We start from the raw sequence: 18,937 nt of genomic DNA on the forward strand, positions 1-18,937 counted from the left end.
CTTCATCATGACAATGCCCGGGTGCTCATTGTGGAGTTCTCTGATGAACACCTCTCTGCCCATCTGGGGCATGACTACGCGGTTTCCCCACAATAGGCAATCGGCCTGAATCGAGAGTTCATCCCTGCGCCTGTGAAATGGTTTAAATTCCTCAGGGCATGCCCTGTACATGGCTGTCCAGTCCCCATTCAGGACACATTTCTTGACGAGAGACAATAGCGGGTCTCTATTTGTCCAGACTTTAATCTGACGGGGTGTCACGGGTGAGCCTTCGCTTCCGAAAGCTTCAACAGCCATGACCATCTCAGCAGCATGCTCGGTAGCCCCCTCAGTGGTGGCTAGTGGGAGCCTGCTGAGTGCATCGGCACAGTTTTCGGTGCCCGGTCTGTGCCGAATTGTATAGTCATAGGCGGCTAACGTGAGTGCCCACCTCTGTATGCGGGCTGATGCGTTTGCATTTATGGCCTTGTTGTCGGCCAAAAGGGACGTTAGGGGTTTGTGATCTGTCTCCAGCCAATTTCCTGCCAAACAGGTACTGGTGCATTTTCTTTACCGCATACACACATGTGAGTGCCTCCTTTTCTACCATCCCATAACCCCTTTCTGCCTGGGACAGACTCCTGGAGGCATACGCTACCGGCTGTAACTGACCCTTGACATTGACATGCTGCAACACACACTCGACACCATAGGACAACGCATCACACGTTAACACAAGTTTCTTACATGGGTCGTATAGTGTTAACAGAGTGTTGGAACATAACAAATTGCATGCTCTATTAAAAGCCCTTTCCTGGCTGTCCCCTCAGACCCATTCGCAACCTTTGCGTAGGAGCACGTGTAGCGGCTCTAGCAGCGTGCTTAATTTGGGAAGAAAATTACCAAAATAGTTCAGGAGCCCCAAGAACGAACGCAGCTCCGTCGTGTTACGGGGTCTGGGTGCTCTCTGGATCGCTTCCGTCTTGGACGCAGTAGGGCTGATCCCGTCTGCTGCTACCCTCATCCCCAGGAAGTCTACCTCTGGAGCTAGGAAGACGCACTTCGTCTTTTTCAGTCGCAGCCCTACCTGGTCCAGTCTGCGTAGCACCTCCTCCAGGTTGTGGAGGTGTTCTTCAGTATTGTAACCCGTGATGAGGATGTCGTCCTGAAAAACCATCGTCCCTGGAATCGACTTGAGGAGGCTTTCCATATTTCGTTGGAAGTTCGCGGCGGCCGAGCGAATCCCGAACGGACATCTGTTGTACTCAAACAACCCCTTGTGTGTCGTGATGGTGGTCAGCTTCTTCGACTCACTCGCCAGCTCCTGGGTCATGTAAGCTGAGGTCAGGTCCAATTTTGAGAAAAGTTTGCCACCGGATAGCGTCGCAAAGAGGTCCTCCGCTCTCGGTAGCGGGTACTGGTCTTGGAGTGACAGCCGATTGATGGTGGCCTTGTAATCACCACATATCCTGACCGACCCATCTGCCTTGAGAACCGGCACGATCGGGCTCGCCCAGTCACTGAATTCGACTGGCGAGATGATGCCTTCCCTCAGCAGGTGATCCAATTCGCCTTCTATCATTTCCCGCATCACGTACGGCACCGCTCTGGCCTTGTGGTGTACTGGCCTGGCATCCGGGTTTATGTGAATCACTACCTTGGCCCCCATGAAAGTGCCGATGCCGGGTTGAAATAATGAGTCAAATTTGTCCAGGATCTGTGAGCATGATACTCGCTCCACAGAAGAAATTGCATTGACATCGCCCCATTTCCAGTTCATGACAGCAAGCCAACTCCTCCCCAGTAGTGCGGGACCATCCCCTGGGACAATCCAGAGTGGCAACCTGTTCTCCGAATCTTTGTGGTTCACGACTACCGCGGCGCTGCCTAGCACTGGAATGATCTGCTTTGTGTAAGTCCGTAGCTGTGCGTCAATCGGCGATAATTTTGGCCGCCTGGCCTTGGACGCCCACAACTTTTCGAACTGTTTGATACCCATCAGGGGCTGGCTGGCCCCCATGTCTAGCACCATTGATACCGAGATGCCATTGAGGAGCACTTTCATCATTATCGGTGGCACCTGGTGTATGAACTGTATACGTGCTCCACATGAACTCGCTGAACTTCAGCTTCCAACGATTTCCTCCAGAATTCATTTCTGCAATTTCTGCAGATATTTTACTCATCTCTGCAAACTCCGGCTGAGTGTGTGCCTCCATGCTTCCAACATGAGCTGCTGTTGGAAACAAAAGGTCCCTTGCCAGTCGATCGTCCCTGACTGACCCTGTGACTGTCCTTGAGTACGCCATTAACAGGTGTTGTCCCTTGCAATGGCATGAATCGCCGTTCAACTTGCCATTGTCTCTGTCGAACTCCTCCTCTGGGTTCGACTACATGGTGGGACATGCCCGACTGCCCTTGTCTGCCTGGAGAACTGTGTGCTGCTTTAACAATGTTGAATCTCTGTCCCAACCATTCCTTAACACAGTACCTCTCGTCTGTTCTGCTAGTGGCCATGCTTGCGTGGTTTAAATCCCAGTTTCTCGTCGCCATTGATACGTCCTTACTATACAGTATAAATGCACACGAGGCCCATGCTTGAGAGAAGGTCAGTCTGTGACCTGTCCTTTATTCCTTAGCACTCAAGTGATGAAGGTAGGTGGAGCTTCCCTTTTTATACCTGAAGGTCCAGGTTAGGAGTGTCTCCCACCTAGTGGTCATTGTTCTCAGTGTACAACTTCGGTCAGATTATACATGGGTTACAATGCTGGTTGAATACATGACCCTCGGGATGTAGTTTGGGTCCTTCACTGAAACACCTGTGAACTCATCCTTTTTTTGGCGTGGAAGGAAGTCATCCTCGTTTCGAGGGACCGCCTATGATGATGATGATGAAAAGGGCCCAGGAATCCCCCACACCTCGTGCACGCATTCTCTTAAAGGAGACCCAACCCGCTGCACCTCGTTTCATCTCGCGGTAAGATTCGAACCTGCGCTATTCTTGTTTGATCATTTCTTTTCGAAGGGAGGATGTGTTTTGATAGTGAGACAGCAGCGAGGAGTTTGCCTTTGGCTGTAAGCTCTGGTCACGGATGGTGGTAATTGAGCCAAGTTCTTCAAAAGCAACAATTCTCAATATCCTGTGCTCGAAGTCGGATGTGGGTTTACAGCTGTGATCGTCCCCACTCGGTGTATTCCTGGTGTAACTGAGTCATCGACCCTAAGCTGTGCATTCTGTGGAGGGAGATTCAAAGGGACGAGTCAGACTGGCCAGTCTGGAACAGATCAGCGCAAACTCTCCATCCTGAGTGTAAGAAAAATTTGCATTTATATAGTACCTTTCAGCACCTCAGGACTACCCAAAGTGCTTTACAGCCAATGAAGCACTTTTTGAAGTGCAGTCACTGTTGTAATGTGGGAAAACTCGGCAGCCAATTTGCGCACAGCAAGCTCCCACAAACAGCAATGAGATAATGATCAGATAATCTGTTTTAGGGATGTTGGTTGAGGGATAAATTTTGGCCCCAGGACATGGGGAGAACTCCCCTGCTCTTCTTTGAAATAGTGCCATGGGATCTTTTATATCCACCTGAGAGGTCAGATGAAGTCTCGATTTTACATCTCATCCATAAGACAGCCCCTCCGACAGTGCGGCGCTCCCTCAGTACTGCCCCTCCGACAGTGCGGCGCTCCCTCAGTACTGCCCCTCCGACAGTGCGGCGCTCCCTCAGTACTGCCCCTCCGACAGTGCGGCGCTCCCTCAGTACTGCCCCTCCGACAGTGCGGCGCTCCCTCAGTACTGCCCCTCCGACAGTGCGGCGCTCCCTCAGTACTGCCCCTCCGACAGTGCGGCGTCCCTCAGTACTGCCCCTCCGACAGTGCGGCGCTCCCTCAGTACTGCCCCTCCGACAGTGCGGCGCTCCCTCAGTACTGCCCCTCCGACAGTGCGGCGCTCCCTCAGTACTGCCCCTCCGACCATATATCCAAAGTCATTTTGAGATAGCTGTGCTTCGCCAATTCTGGCCACGTGCATATCCCGGATTTTCATCGCTCCACCATTGGTGGCCGTGTCTTCAGCCGCTTGGGCCCTGAGGTCTGGAATTCCCTCCCTAAACCTCTGTCTCTCTTTCCTTTAAAACTCTTTTTAAAAACCTACCACTTTGACCAAGCCTTTGGTCACTTGTCCGAATATCTCCTTCTGTGGCATGGTTTCAAATTTTGTCTGATTTATGGTCCTGTGAAGTGCCTTGGGACGTTTTACTAATTTGAAGGCGCTGTATAAATGCAAGTTGTTGTTGATGCTCGACTCTGCGCCATGTCTCAAATTAAACGTAGACGCTATCCCAAAATATACTTTTCAGAAAGAAATCTCTCATTTTGATTCGAATGAATCTTTCTGCCAGTATTAGTGAATGCGGTTGGATTATATTGGGGCGTGCAGCAAGGGTTGATTCAGTTACTCTGTATTGATGCTGTTTTCAGTGCAGTAACTCCCCCCGAGTGCTGTGCGCCTGCCATCAAACGTTGCCAGTTGAGGTTTGCGTGCACTGCTTGACAGACTGGAGCAGTGCAGCAATGATTGGCTCTGGTTATCACCGCGGCAATGATCGGCTCTGGTTATCACCGCAGCAATGATTGGCTCCGGTTATCACCGTGGCAAGGATTGGCTCCGGTTATCACCGTGGCAGTGATCGGCTCCGTCAATGCTGGAATGCCCACAGCCCATTAAATGGCTAACTGCTGTCCTTGTCCGTCCCTGGGAGATTGCACCTCTCGCTTTGATTATATCCTTTGGCCCCGTTGGTCATTTCAGTTGCTGAAGAAACTCTATAATTGATAACATCACAAACCGACTGTGGTTTACACATTGCTGCTACTGGCTTTGATCCGTCTCTCTCTCGCGCTCTATTATGCCCCTTGCGACACTGGTTCTGTGCCAGTGGTTTGGGGCATTGCTGGCATCACCGAGGTAAGGTAACCTTACCACATTCATTCAGACCAGCGGCCGGGAAGACCTGTGGTGTGTTGGTATTTTCCTGGTGCCGATCACTATTGTTTCTCATTGACAAGGCCGGCATTTACTTCCCATTCCTAGTTGCCCAGAGAAGGTGGTGATACAACTTAGTGTCTCACTGGACCATTTCAGAGGGCAGTTAAGAGTCGACCCCTTTGGTGTGGGACTGGAGTCACATATTTTTTTTTCAAAAATATACTTTATTCATATAAAATTTTCACAATACATTGGGAAATAGTTCAGTACCTTGCAGTCAGCAATTCCATACAATTCGTTTGAATGCTGACAGCAGTTCCATACAATGCACTAGCGTGCATTTCATTTCAAGGTACAGTTTAGTACAATCCGTAAATCACGTTACATGTAGTACTGTGCAAATGGGGGTATTATATGGAACAGATGAGAACAGGTTTACATTAGATTCCAGGATACATTTCAATATCGATCACGAATCACGTTACATGTAGCACTATGCAGATGAAAGCAGTACACGGACCGGATGAGGATACATTTACATTTCTTTACAAGTTACTAAACAGTGCAGAGACTTTCATTATACATGGCACAACACAGGTGTTTTTCAGTACATGGTGTTCTATGTATACAAGCAGATTAACAAGTACAGCTCGAGGCGGGTCTGATTCCATCCCCTGGGTTTACCGTGGCGGAAGGGTCTTAAACTGTGGCTCTTCCCCATCGTGCCTTTGCGGCGACTGCACCAATCCTTAGTGGGGCCCTCAGCACGTACTCCTGGACCTTGGATTGCGCCAGTCTGCAACATGCAGACGTGGATATCTCCTTGCTCTGGAAGACCAGCAAGTTTCGGGAAGACCAAAGTGCGTCTTTCACAGAGTTGATGGCCCTCCAGCAGCAGATGATGTCTGTCTTGGTGTGTGTCCCTGGGAACAGTCCGCAGAGCACAGAGTCCTGTGTTACGGAGCTGCTTGGGATGAAGCTCGACAGCAACCACTGCATCTCCTTCCAGACCTGCCTTGAAAAGGGGCAATCCCGAAAGAGATGGATGACAGTCTCGTCCGCACCACAGCCAACTCGGGGCCAGAGTGCCGTGTCTCTGAAACCCCAGCTGTGCATGAAGGATCTGACTGGTAGGGCCCTTCTCACCGCCAACCAAACTACGTCTTGGTGCTTGTGTGAAAGCTCTGGCGATGAGACATTCTGCCAAACGAGTTCGACAGTCTGCTCGAGGAACCATCTGACAGGATCCATCATCTTTTTTTGTAGGGCATCCAGGACCTTGCATGCCGACCACTGCTTTATGGCCTTGTGACACATATCAGCCAGACTGGGTAAGGACGGCAGATTTCCTTTCCTAAAGGACATCAGTGAACCAGTTGGGTTTTTCCGACAATCCGACCGCCTCATGGTCACATTTACTGATCCCAGTCTTTTATTTCCAGGGTTTGTAAACTGAATACTAATTCTCCAATGTTCCTGTTGGGTTGTAAGCAAATAATATTTAATTACGGAGCTGCAATTAACCATAAGGAGAAAATCAGTCGCCAAATATACCCAACACCTATTCGCATTAAACTATATTAATATGTAAATGACGAGGTACTGTTGGCAGCCTGCTGTTTCTGAAATTGGTTGCAACTCTGATTCGTGTTTGGCATTTAATATTTTTAATTAGATGAAGATATAATCTAGTTACCTCGAGCGTGGTGTTGGGGGGAGTGGGGGATTTTATATTTTTAACACGAATACACTCACAGATTGCCCTTGGCACATGCTCATGGCCAGTATGGGAACCTCCCCAGTCATGTACATTTATATAGCACCTTTAACATAGAGAAACCTCCCACGGCGCTTCACAGGAGCGATTATCAAACAAAAACTGACACCGAGACAAAGAAAAGAAAGAACTGGCATTTATATTGCGCCTGTTAAAATCTCAGCATGTCCCAAAACGCTTTACAGCCAATTAAGTACATTTTGAAGTGTAGTCACTGTTGTAATGTAGGAAACGCAGCAGCCAATTTGTGTCAGCTGTGGCTCAGTGGGCAGCACTCTTGCCTCTGAGTCAGAAGGTTGTGGGTTCAAGTCCCACTCCAGGCATTTTAGTACATAAATCTAGGCTGACACTCCCAGTGTAGTGCTGAGGGAGTGCTGCACTGTCAGAGGGGCAGTGTTGAGGGAGTGTTGCATTGTCGGAGGGGCCATCTTTCAGTTGAGACGTTAAACCAAGGCCCCGTCTGCTCTCTCAGGTGGACATAAAAGATCCTATGGCCCCTATTTGAAGAAGAGCAGGGGAGTTATCCCCGGTATCCTGGCTAATATTTATCCCTCAATCAACATCGTTAAACAGATTATCACACTTTGTGGGAGCTTGCTGTGTGCAAATTGGCTGCCGCGTTTCCCACATTACAACAATAACTACGCTGCAAAAGTACTTCATTGGTTGTAAAGCGCTTTGAGACGTCCTGAGGTTGTGAAAGATGCTATATAAATGCAAGTCTTTAATTCTTTTTTGCTATTGGCAATTGGGTGGATCGGGTCTATTAGGGCCCGCTGTGCCCCCGACATTACTGGAGTAGAGGGCATTCTCCCTGGTGACCTGGCCAACATTACTCTCTCAGCCACCCCACAGACAATCCCATTGGCCGTTTGTGGCAAATTGGCTGCCGTGTTTTCCTACACACGACTTCAAATTAAAAAAATAACTAGTTGGATGTGGAGCACTTTGGGACGACCCGAGGGTGTGATAAGGTGCTCTATAAATGCAGGTCTTTTCCTTCTGACTACAACTGGATGACTCCACGAACTGGTTAAATATTGGATGATAAGCAGTGACATCGTGGTGAATTATCGGCAAGCTGTGCAAATTTATTTGATCAGATGTTATTCATTTCATGGATACAAACTGCGACTGGAAGGCTGTTTCCAGTGGGGTTCAGTGCTGGGTCCCTTGCTTTTTGTGGTATATACCAATGACTTAGACTTGAATCCCAGCCCTTCTGTATGGCTCAGAGACATGGACCATGTACAGTAGACACCTCAAGATGCTGGAGAAATACCACCAACGATGTCTCTGCAAGATCCCTGCAAATCCCTTGGGAGGACAGACGCACCAACATTAGTGTCCTCGACCAGGCCAACATCCCCAGCATCGAAGCACTGATCACACTTGACCAGCTCCGCTGGGCAGGCCAAGTAGTTCGCATGCCAGCCATGAGACTCCCAAAGCAAGCGCTCTACTTGGAACTCCTTCATGGCAAACGAGCCAAAGGTGGGCTGAGGAAACGTTACAAGGACACCCTCAAAGCCTCCCTGATAAAGTGCAACATCCCCACTGACACCTGGGAGTCCATGGCCAAAGACCACCCGAAGTGGAGGAAGTGTATCCGGGAGGGCACTGAGCACCTCGAGTCTCAACGCCGAGAGCATGCAGAAAACAAGTGCAGGCAGTGTGCGACAAAAAAGTCCCACCCACCCTTTCCCTCAACGACATTCTGTCCCATCTGTAACAGAGACTGTGTTCTCGCATTGGATTGTTCAATCAACTAAGGACTCATTTTAGAGTGGAAGCAAGTCTTCCTCGATTCCGAGAGACTGCCTAAGATGATGAGACTTGAATGTAAGAGGTATGATTTTGCAGATGATACTAAAATCGGCTGTGTGGTTGATAATGAAGAAGAAAGCTGTGGACTGCAGGAAGATATCAATGAACTGGTTAGGTGGGCAGAACAATGGCAAATGGAATTTAATCTGGACAAGTGTGAGGTAATGCATTTGGGGAGGGCTAACAAGGCAAGGGAATACACATTAAATGGTACGATACTGAGAAGTATAGAGGAACAAAGGGACCTTGGAGTGCAGGTCCACAGATCCCTGAAGGTAGCAGGCCAGGTAGATAAGGTGGTTAAGAAGGCATACGGAATACTTGCCTTTATTAGCCGAGGCGTAGAATACAAGAGCAGAGAGATTATGCTTGAACTGTATAAAACACTAGTTAGGCCACAGCTAGAGTACTGCATGCAGTTCTGGTCACCACATTACAGGAAAGATGTGATTGCACTCACTCTCTCGCTTTCCCCCCCACCCCCCGGCCTCTCTCTCTCTCTCTCTTCCCCCACCAGCCTCTCTCACTCTCTTCTCTCCCCCTCCCCCCCCACCCCCACCGCCCACCGCCCCGACCAACCTCTCTCTAGCTATGAGGAAAGATTGGATAAGCTGGGTTTGTTTTCTTTGAAACGGAGGAGGCTGAGGGGAGACCTTATTGAGGTGTATAACATTATGAAGGGCCTAACTAGTGGATAGGAATGCCTCTATTTAAAAAAGGAGGCAGACACTAGGTTGATTCCAAGGATGAGGGGGTTGACTTATGAGGAAAGGTTGAGTAGGTTGGGCCTCTACTCATTGGAATTCAGAAGAATGAGAGGTGATCTTATCGAAACGTATAAGATTATGAGGGGGCTTGACAAGGTGGATGCAGAGAGGATGTTTCCACTGATGGGGGAGACTAGAACTAGAGGGCATGATTTTAGAATAAGGGGCCACCCATTTAAAACAGAGATGAGGAGAAATTTCTTCTCTGAGGGTTGTAAATCTGTGGACTTCGCTGCCTCAGAGAGCTGTGGAAGCTGGGACATTGAATAAGTTTAAGTTTAAGACAGAAATTTCTTAAACGATAAGGGGTTTTGGGGAGCTGGTGGGGAAGTGGAGCTGAGTCCATGATCAGATCAGCCATGATCTTAATGAAGGGCGGAGCAGGCTCGAGGGGCCGTATGATCTACTCCTGTTCCTATTTCTTAGGTTCTTATGACCTATTTCCCTTAGCACAGGGGCCATAGATTTAAAGTCATTGGTCGAAGGTTTAGAGGGGACTTCAGGGGAAATTTCTTCACCCAGAGGGTGGTGGGGGTCTGGAACTCACTGCCTGAAAGGGTGGTCGAGGCAGAAACTCTAATCACATTTTAAAAATACTTGGATATGCACTTGAAGGGCCGTAATCTACAGGGCTACGGATCAAGAGCTGGAAAGTGGGATTAGGCTGGATAGCTCTTTGTAGGCCGGCGCGGACACGATGGGATGAAATGGCCTCCTTCCATGTTGTAAATTTCTATAATTCTATGAAACCTTGACCCAACGGGTCAGGTCTCTTCCTTTACCTCTGAACTTGTGTCTCCAAACTTCTGCCTGGCAAGGACCTGCAGTCTGAGTGACTGAAAGCAGCTAATGTCCCATTTTCTGCTGTGAATTATACGTGCCGAGTTTGTGATTGCTGCTTCCGATTTAAGAGCTGTAATTATAACTCTAATTGCACCCTCCAAGGGAGGATTCTATAAGCATTGCACAATGTTTGTGTGACGAGGTTTTTCCTGCTCATTTATTTTTGTTCCCTCGCCCCTTTCTTTCTGTGAACTTTCCTCCACTCTTGAAGGTGTTGACTCCCCTCTTGGACCATTACCCTTCCATCTTGCTCTCAACTGACTGGATCGTGGTATCAGGTGTGGGATTCCCATTCTGTATCACATCCAGATTGCCGCATTCACAATGTCGTCACTGATTATGTGCTGTTATTAAATTTGTCAGCGATCTGACTCATTGACACAGCCCTAACTTATGGGATGGTGTGTTGGTGAGGTAACTGGGAGGTCCAAAGACCAATGATACCTCTGTGTGTCATGGCAGGGACTTGAGATATGGTTGAGCATTCACACCATCCAGTGTGGGCAGCGGGTTGTGGTGAGGTTTATGGATCACGGAGACAGGTTATAGGCCAGTGCCACCACAGGGTAATTTGTCCAGGACATTGGGCCAAATCTTGCTGGAATGGGACACCTCACAGCGTTCCCCGTTGGTTAGACTTTCCCCCTCGCCCTTCTGCTCGAATATCATTTCTGCTGTAACTTGCTTCAACAAAAGCAACAGCAACTTGTATTTATATAGCGCCTTTAACATCCCAAGGCGCTTCGCAGGAGTATTATGAGATAAAACATTTGACACCAAGTAGCAATTCGGGCAGGTGACCAAATGCTTAGTGAAAGAGGTAGTTTTTAAGGAGCATCTTGAAGGAGGAAAGCGAGGTAGAGAGGCGGAGAGGTTTAGGGAGGGAGTTCCAGAGCTTGGGGCCTCGGCAGCTGAAGGCATGCCCACTGATGGTTGAGCAATTAAAATCAGGTATGCTCAAGAGGGCAGAAGTGCAAGTGATAACAGCACAGCGAGGGCATCTGGGACCTCTGTAAACGACCGGACCAACAGTCTCCTTAACTCGCGAGAAAGAAACTGAGCAATCTAGGATTACATAGTATTACACAGGATATACAGCACAGAAACAGGCCTTTCAACCCAAACAGTCCATGCTGGAATGACAGGAAATGGGATAAATTAGAGTGAAATCAGGTACAAAAAGGGAAATAAAGAGAAGGAAAGAAAGATTGGAATAAGAGACAGAAAGGAAAAGTAAGAAAAAACATTAACTTTATTACCTGTCGGAATGAGACTGACCAGTTTAAATTGTTCCTTTTCTGGGCCACAGGGGTTAATTGGCATCGCATTAACAATTATCACATCATTAAAAGGGTACTTACACTGTTAAGTACCGGCCCTAACAGTCTGTGGCGAGTTTAATGGTCAACTCATGTGCAAATCCAGCAAGTGCTTATAAATAACGGGGAGGCTGAGGGCGAGATGCTGTTTCTGTGAAGCTAACGGCGGAGCGGCGTAAATCGATCAGCACGTTCTGGAGATGGGCAACTCTCAGCGAATCGCTCCTTCGCTGAACTCGCTGGGTGATTTACACATCAGTAGCAGCGGGCATCATCAACACACCATTAGTTTGACAGAGAGATTTGTCCGGGACAATGCTTTTATGTATTTTGTAGCTCCGGGTATTTTGCGAGCCGGTTTCAACACCCCGATTTTCTCCCTCTTTTCGCCCCGTGTCCCCGGCAGCGTTTCCTCTCAGCTGCGTGTTCACGTTCGTTGTCGGGCCCGGGCAGCCCGGGACCGGCTTTGACGATTTTCAGGGGCCGTGCACCCCAAAAACAAAAATAAGGGGAACATTGGATCCTGGTCACTCTGCATCCAACCTTAAAGGTGGTTAAGAAGACATATAGAATACAAGAGCAGGAAGTTTCAGCTTGAACTGTATAAAACATTGGTTAGGCCACAGCTAGAGTACTGCGTGCAGTTCTGGTCACCACATTACAGGAAAGATGTGATTGCACTCGAGAGGGTACAGAGAAGATGTTGCCAGGACTGGAGAATTTTAGCTATGAGGAAAGATTAGATAGGCTGGGTTTGTTTTCTTTAGAACAGAGACGGCTGAGGTGTATAAAATTATGACGGGCCAAGATAGAGTGGATAGGAAGGACCTGTTTCCATTAACAGAGTGGCCAATAACCAGGAGGTATAGATTTAAGGTAATTGGGGGGAGGTTTAGAGGGGAGATGGGGAAACCTTTCTTCACCCAGAGAGTGGTGGGGGTCTGGAACTCACTGCCTGAACGGGTGGTAGAGGCAGAAACCCTCACCACATTTATAAAGTACTTGGATGTACACTTGAAGTGCCATAACCTACAGGGCTACAGACCAAGAGCTGGAAAGTGGGATTAGGCTGGATAGTTCTTTGTTGGCCGGCGGGGGTACGATGGACCGAATGGCCTCGTGCTGTAAATTTTCTATGATTCTAACCTATCCCCAGGGCAGTCCTCTTGAGGTGAGGATTAGTGACAGCCCTGCCTCTTGATGTCTCCACCCTCCGTGTGAGAGGGCACACGGTCTCCGCTCAGCACACACTCAGAGTGGGCACGGCAGAGACTGAGGATCGGAACTCTCTCCATGGGGTCCTGTAACGGTGCTTCAGTGCACCGCATCACGTACACCCTCCCTACAGAGCGGCACTGTGTAAAGTGTCTCGAGGCTTCGCCAGCTGCTCGGGATCTCTGTGTTGCTACGACAACAAGTGCAGCTGTTTCTAATACTGCGGCACGCATGTTGCTACAAGGTAAAAACATTTCTGAATTCGCTTTCGGGATGTGGGCGTCGCTGGCAAGGCCGACATTTATTGCCCATCCCCTCGTTGCCCCCGAGAAGGTGGTGGTGAGCAGCCTTGAACCATTGGTAATGGGTTTGATACGGAGTGTCTCGCTCGGCCACTTCAACAACAACTTGTATTTATATAGCGCCCTTAACATAGTGAAACATCCCAAGGCACTTCACAGGAGTATTATGAGATAAAAATTTAACACCGAGCCGCATAAGCAGAAATTATGGCAGGTGACCTTGGTCAAACAGGGCAGGTTTTAAGGAGCATCTTAAAGGAGGAAAGAGAGGCAGAGAGGTTTAGGCAGGGAATTCCAGAACTTGGGGCCCAGGCAACAGAAGGCACGGCCACCAATGGTTGAGCGATTATAATCGGGGATGCTCAATAGGGCAGAATTAGAGGAGTTGCAGACATCTCGGGGTTTGTGGGACTGGAGGAGATTACAGAGATAGGGAAGGGCGAGATCATGGAGGGATTTGAAAATAAGGATGAGAATTTTGAAATTGAGGCGTTGCTTAACCGGGAGTCAATGTCGGTCAGTGAGCACAGGGGTGATGGGTGAATGGGACTTGGGGCAGCCGAGTTTTGGATCACTTCTAGTTTACGTAGGGTAGAATGTGGGAGGCCAGCCAGGAGTGCGTTGGAATAGTTAAGTCTAGAGGTAACAAAGGCATGGATGAGGGCTTCAGCAGCGGATGAGTTGAGGCAGGGGCAGTTATGAGTCAACCACATTGATGTGGTACTGGAGTCACATAAGAAAGGAAGAAAGTCATTTATCTGGTGCCTTTCACAACCACCGGATGTCCCAAAGCACTTTACAGCCAATGAAGTACTTTTGGAGTTTAGTCACTCTTGTAATGTCGGAAACGTGGCAGCCAATTTGTGCACAGCAAGCTGCCGCAAACAGCAATGTGATAATGACCAGATCATCTGTTTTAGTGATGTCGATTGAGGGATAAATATTGGCCCAGGACACTAGGGATAACACCCCTGCTCTTCTTCGAAATAGTTCCACGGGATCTTTTACATCCACCTGAGGGACCTTAGTTGAATGTCTCATCTGAAATGCACCTCTGACAGTGTAGCGCTCCCTCAGAACTGCACTAGAATGTCAGCCTAGATTTTTGTGCTTAGTCCCTGGAGTGGGACTTGAACCCATAACCTCTGACTCAGAGGCGAGAATGCTACCCAGTGTGCCACGGCTGACACTAAAGCCCCAAAGCGGAGAAGGACGGCAGGTATCTTTCCCTAAAGGGGCACCAGTGAACCAGTTGTGCTTTTACAACAATCCGAGAGATTCACAGTCACTTTTACCTTGAGCAGCTTTTTAATCTCCGGATTTATTTAAGAACTGAATTCAGTTTCTCAAAGTTGCCAGGGTGGGATTTGAACTCGCGTTCTCTGCTTTATTAGCCCGCCCTGCTCTCTGTCGCTCCTCGCCGTGACCTGGAATTGTTGCACCTTGCCCCGGTGAGGCAGAGCGTTGGTCGTGGCCATGTTGAGTCTAAGCGCGGCGCTGGATGAAGCCACATTGCCCCTGGGCTCAGTGCCGCGCATGGGGTGGCGTTGTGGCTGATTTGACTTTCTGACAGTGAGTTGAGGAGGCAGAGGGGAGCCAGAGCAGTGAGTTATGAAACTTGAGATGACTAACATGGTTCTGTGATCAATTACATCAGCGGGTAACAATGTGCCGTGTTACAACACAGGCTGCCTTTGGCCACCGGCAGGGCAGGACATGAAACGCTTTCTCCGCCTGGCCCCTCTATGGAGCATTGCTGTCCGATCAGTTCCCCGAGCGGAGCGGGTGCTTTAAGTTGCGCGTGTTGTCCTGGAGTTAATATAAAGTGGCCCAAAGTGAAGGTAAGAGGAGGATGTGCAGCCTGCAGGGGAAGCAATGTTGGGTTTTTGACTCTGGCTGTTGTGATTACACAGGAAATCTACATTTAAAAGTTTGGACAAACTCCTTAACAAGTGAAGCAAATGATTATGTGGCGTTGGGTACTTTTGAACTGTTTAAACTAATTTTTTAATTTCAACACTCATGTGAAGCGCCTTGGGACGTGTCACTGTTTAAGGCGCTATATAAATACAGGTTGTTGCTGTTGTCCAAGGCTCTGGCACCTTGGCACCACCCTGTCCATTAACGCCGGTGATAGACGGTCCATTCGGGGAGAGGGTGAGGGCGGTACGAAGACTGCAGTTCTACTTTCAGTTATTGATCATGGATGGGTCTGTTGGGGGACCTGGCCCCTGATGGCCAGGAGAGAGCTCTTCACTTGCGGGTCAGAATCACAGAAATTCACCATTCGGCCCATCGTATCCCTGCCGACCCATAAAGAGCCACCCAGCCTAATCCCGCAGGTTCCGGCACTTCCAGGGGTTCAGGGCAGGTGTCGATCTCTCATGAGTTGCGGGTTAAAATTTCCCGGTGTTCGGAGAGTGGGTGGGAGTGTCCCCACGCTATTCCTAGTTATAAGATGTGCTTCAGTTCAGACACAATCTGTCCCGCACCCCGCCCCTGAGCACTCGGCTGTACACTGTGCTTCGGTCCTAAAAGAAAGACTTGAAATTCTACAGCGCTTTTCACAAGCACCGGACGTCCCAAAGCGCGTCACAGCCAGTGAGTGCACTACTTTCTGAAGTGTAGTAACTTGTAGTACAGGAAACGCGGCAGCCAAGCTGCGTACAGCAAGCTCCAACAAACAGCAATGTGATAATGACCCGATAATCTGTTTTAGTGATCTTCATTGAGGGATAAATATTGGCTCCAGGACTCTGGATTACTTGTGCTGTAATTTAACCACTATGCTACCGTCCCCTCAGTACTGCCCCTCTGACAGTGCGGCGCTCCCTCAGTACTGCCCCTCTGACAGTGCGGCGCCCTCAGTACTGCCCCTCCGACAGTACTGCTCCCTCAGTACTGCACTGCAGTGTGAGCCTGGATTACACATTCTGCGACTAACAAACGAGGGCACGATCATGGTGAGACCCTGGAAACGTATAAATGTCACCAACGGTTCTTGACTCGTGGACTGAAGCGTTCCCTACATTACAAACGTGCCAACCGTTCAACAGTACTTCATTGACTGTGAAGCATTTGGGACGTGCTGAGGTGGTGAAAGGCACTATATAAATGCAAGATCTTAAAGTTGTGAGCGGTGTCCATGAGACCTTCCAATACACGTTGCTGGTGAGGGAGAGTCCTCATCGTGGCTGCCCGATATTATTGATTCAACCTTTTTAGATCTTTGTGTCTATACTGAGTTGTAGAGGCATTTTTATTCACTGTTCAGGCAAAGAAACAGGTTGAGGAAAGAGTTAAATGGCCAAAGGAAGTTGCTGTGTAATGAGTTTCTTTCAGCTGGAGTATGGTAACAAGTACTTAAATTCTGGGGGAGGCGCGGTGAATAGCTGAGGCTCTTGAAGTAGTTTCAAAGGAAAATTACTTCAAAATATTTTGTTAATGAATTGGCGAAGTTCCTGTTCATCTGAGTTGTTGGATTATTTAAGGAGTCTATTCAGGTAAAATCCGACCGGGTTAAAGGCACCACTAGGCCGTGGTAGCGCCTGACATGACCAACCAAGACATGTGACTCTAGTCCTAGCCTTGTATTAAACGCTGTTGTTTCTTGTCGATGGTTTTAGGAGTAATCGTGCCCTTGTATGTTAGACGCAGAGCGCATAATCCAGGCTGACCCTCCTAGTACAGTACTGAGAGAGCACTGCACTGTCGAAGGGGCAGTGCTGAGGGAGCGCTGCACTGTTGGAGGGGCAGTGCTGAGGGAGCGCTGCACTGTCGGAGGGACAGTGCTGAGGGAACGCTGCACTACCGGAGGGACAGCAATGAGGGAGAGCTGCACTGTCGGAGGGGCAATACTGAGGGAGTATTGCGGGGGCAATACTGAGGGGATGGTAGCATAGTGGTTAAATTACAGCACGAGTAATCTAGAGGCCTGGATTAATAATCTGGAGACGTGAGTTCAAATCCCACCATGACAGCTGTGGAATTTAAATTCAGTTAATTAAATAAATCTGGAATCTGTCCCCCTGGTCAGTGAGAATCCCCCGGGCAGTAAGTATAATGTATGTATTTGCTTGATGGGTTCTTTGCTTAAGAATTCATCGCAACACATTGCTATTAAGAACTAGTTGGTTCATTAGCAAAGGTTTAACAATCACACTGCACATTACCCATTCATCCACCAGGCCCACAACCGGCTGCTTCATCGTGGCGCACTGGAGGCGGTGTTGAATCTCGTCATCGATGTCTGCCCTTGCTGATAATAGGCTCCCGAGGTATGGAAAGTGGACCACGTTGTCCGAGACCGATCTAGATTCAAGACCGTCCCAACCTCTGTCGTCGAGCTAGTACAGACGACGCTAGTGTCTGCGCACATTTAGAGACTGAACTCCAAGTCATAGTCAGCATCTTCACTGAGGTGTACCAAAGTATGGGCCTTACACTAAACATCCAGAAGACAAAGGTCCTCCACCAACCTGACCCTGCCACACAGCACTACCCCCCAGTCATCAAGATCCACAGTGCGGCCCTGGACAACGTGGACCACTTTCCATACCTACATCTACTCCATTAACATTGTCTGCTGTCTCTGTTACCTCTTCAAAAAGTTCAGTGAGGTTGATCAAGGAAGACTTTCCCTTTTGAAATCCATGCTGACTATTCATTGTTATATTTTTGATTTCTGGATGTTCTATTTTCTCCTTTAGCAGGGATTCCATTATTTTTCCTGCCACTTATGTTAAGCCGACTGGTCTATAATTCCCAAGACATGTTCTATTCCCCTTCTTAAATATAGGTATTACGTTAGCTATCCGCCAGACCTCTGGCACTGCATCTTGTTTTAACAAATTATTAAATATGTGTAGTAATGCCTCTGCTATCTCTTCCCTAGATTCTTTTAAAATGCGTGGATGCAATCCATCCAGACCAGGGGTTTTATGATCTTTGAGTTTGATTAATTTATTTAATATATCTCATCTTTTTATTTTAAATATAATTATTTCATTACTATATGGAGTATAATGTGGGAAAATGTGAGGTTATCTACTTTGGCAGAAAAAAATAGAAAAGCAAATTATAATTTAAATGGATCTGGGGGTCCTTGTGCATGAAACACAAAAAAGTTAGTATGCAGGTACAGCAAATAATCAGGAAGGCAGATGGAATGTTGGCCTTTATTGCAAGGGGGATAGAGTATCAAAGCAGAGAAGTCCCGCTACAACTCCACAGGGTGAGGCCACACCGAGAGTATTACATACAGTTTTGGATTTAAGGAAGAATATACTTGCATTGGAGGCTGTTCAGAGAAGGTTCATGAGGTTGATTCTGGAGATGAGGGGGTTGACTTATGAAGATAGGTTGAGTAGGTTGGGTCTCCACGCATTGGAGTTCAGAAGAATGAGAGGTGATCTTATCGAAACATATGAGATAATGAGGGGGCTCGACAAGATGGATGCAGAGAGGATATTCTACTCATAGGGGAAACTAAAACTAGGGGACGTAGTCTCAGAATAAGGGGCCGCCCATTTAAAACTGAGATGAGGAGGAATTTCTTCTTTCAGAGGGTTGTAAATCTATGGAATTCTCTGCCCCAGAGAACTGTAAAGGCTGGGTCATTTAAGGCGGAGATAGACAGATTTTTGAGCGATAAGGGAATAAAGGGTTATGGGGAGAGGGCAGGGAAGTGGAGCTCAGTCCATGATCAGATCAGCCATGATCTTATTGAATGGTGGAGCAGGCTTGAGGGGCCAGATGGCCTACTCCTCCTATTTCTTATGTTCTAATCTCATCATCCAATGTCATGTCCACCTGTTCTCTCTCCCTGGTAAATACTGAAGCAGAATAATTATTTAATATTTCTGCTATCTCTCTGTCGTTACCTGAGGTATTATCCTGTCTATTCCTTAATGGCCCTA

General features: G+C 48.2%; 1 protein-coding gene across 10 annotated transcripts in view; it reads left to right on the forward strand.

Moving 5' to 3' along the window:
• mical2b (microtubule associated monooxygenase, calponin and LIM domain containing 2b) overlaps window positions 1-18,937 on the forward strand; it is a 403,033-nt gene that overhangs the window by 61,398 nt on the left and 322,698 nt on the right. For 4 of the 10 annotated variants that reach the window (XM_070899460.1, XM_070899465.1, XM_070899467.1 and 1 more), the window contains exon 1: window positions 14,563-14,860. The exons of 1 other annotated variant lie outside the window; for it this stretch is intronic. The gene's annotated coding sequence lies outside the window, so the exon portion shown is untranslated. Of the gene's footprint in view, window positions 1-6,235; window positions 6,301-14,526; window positions 14,861-18,937 lie in introns of those variants that run through there. 5 more of the 10 variants (XM_070899464.1, XM_070899463.1, XM_070899462.1 and 2 more) reach the window with 4 other exon arrangements.

This window comes from Pristiophorus japonicus, chromosome 14, assembly GCF_044704955.1.
Source record: "Pristiophorus japonicus isolate sPriJap1 chromosome 14, sPriJap1.hap1, whole genome shotgun sequence".
Lineage (NCBI taxonomy): Eukaryota > Metazoa > Chordata > Chondrichthyes > Pristiophoridae > Pristiophorus > Pristiophorus japonicus.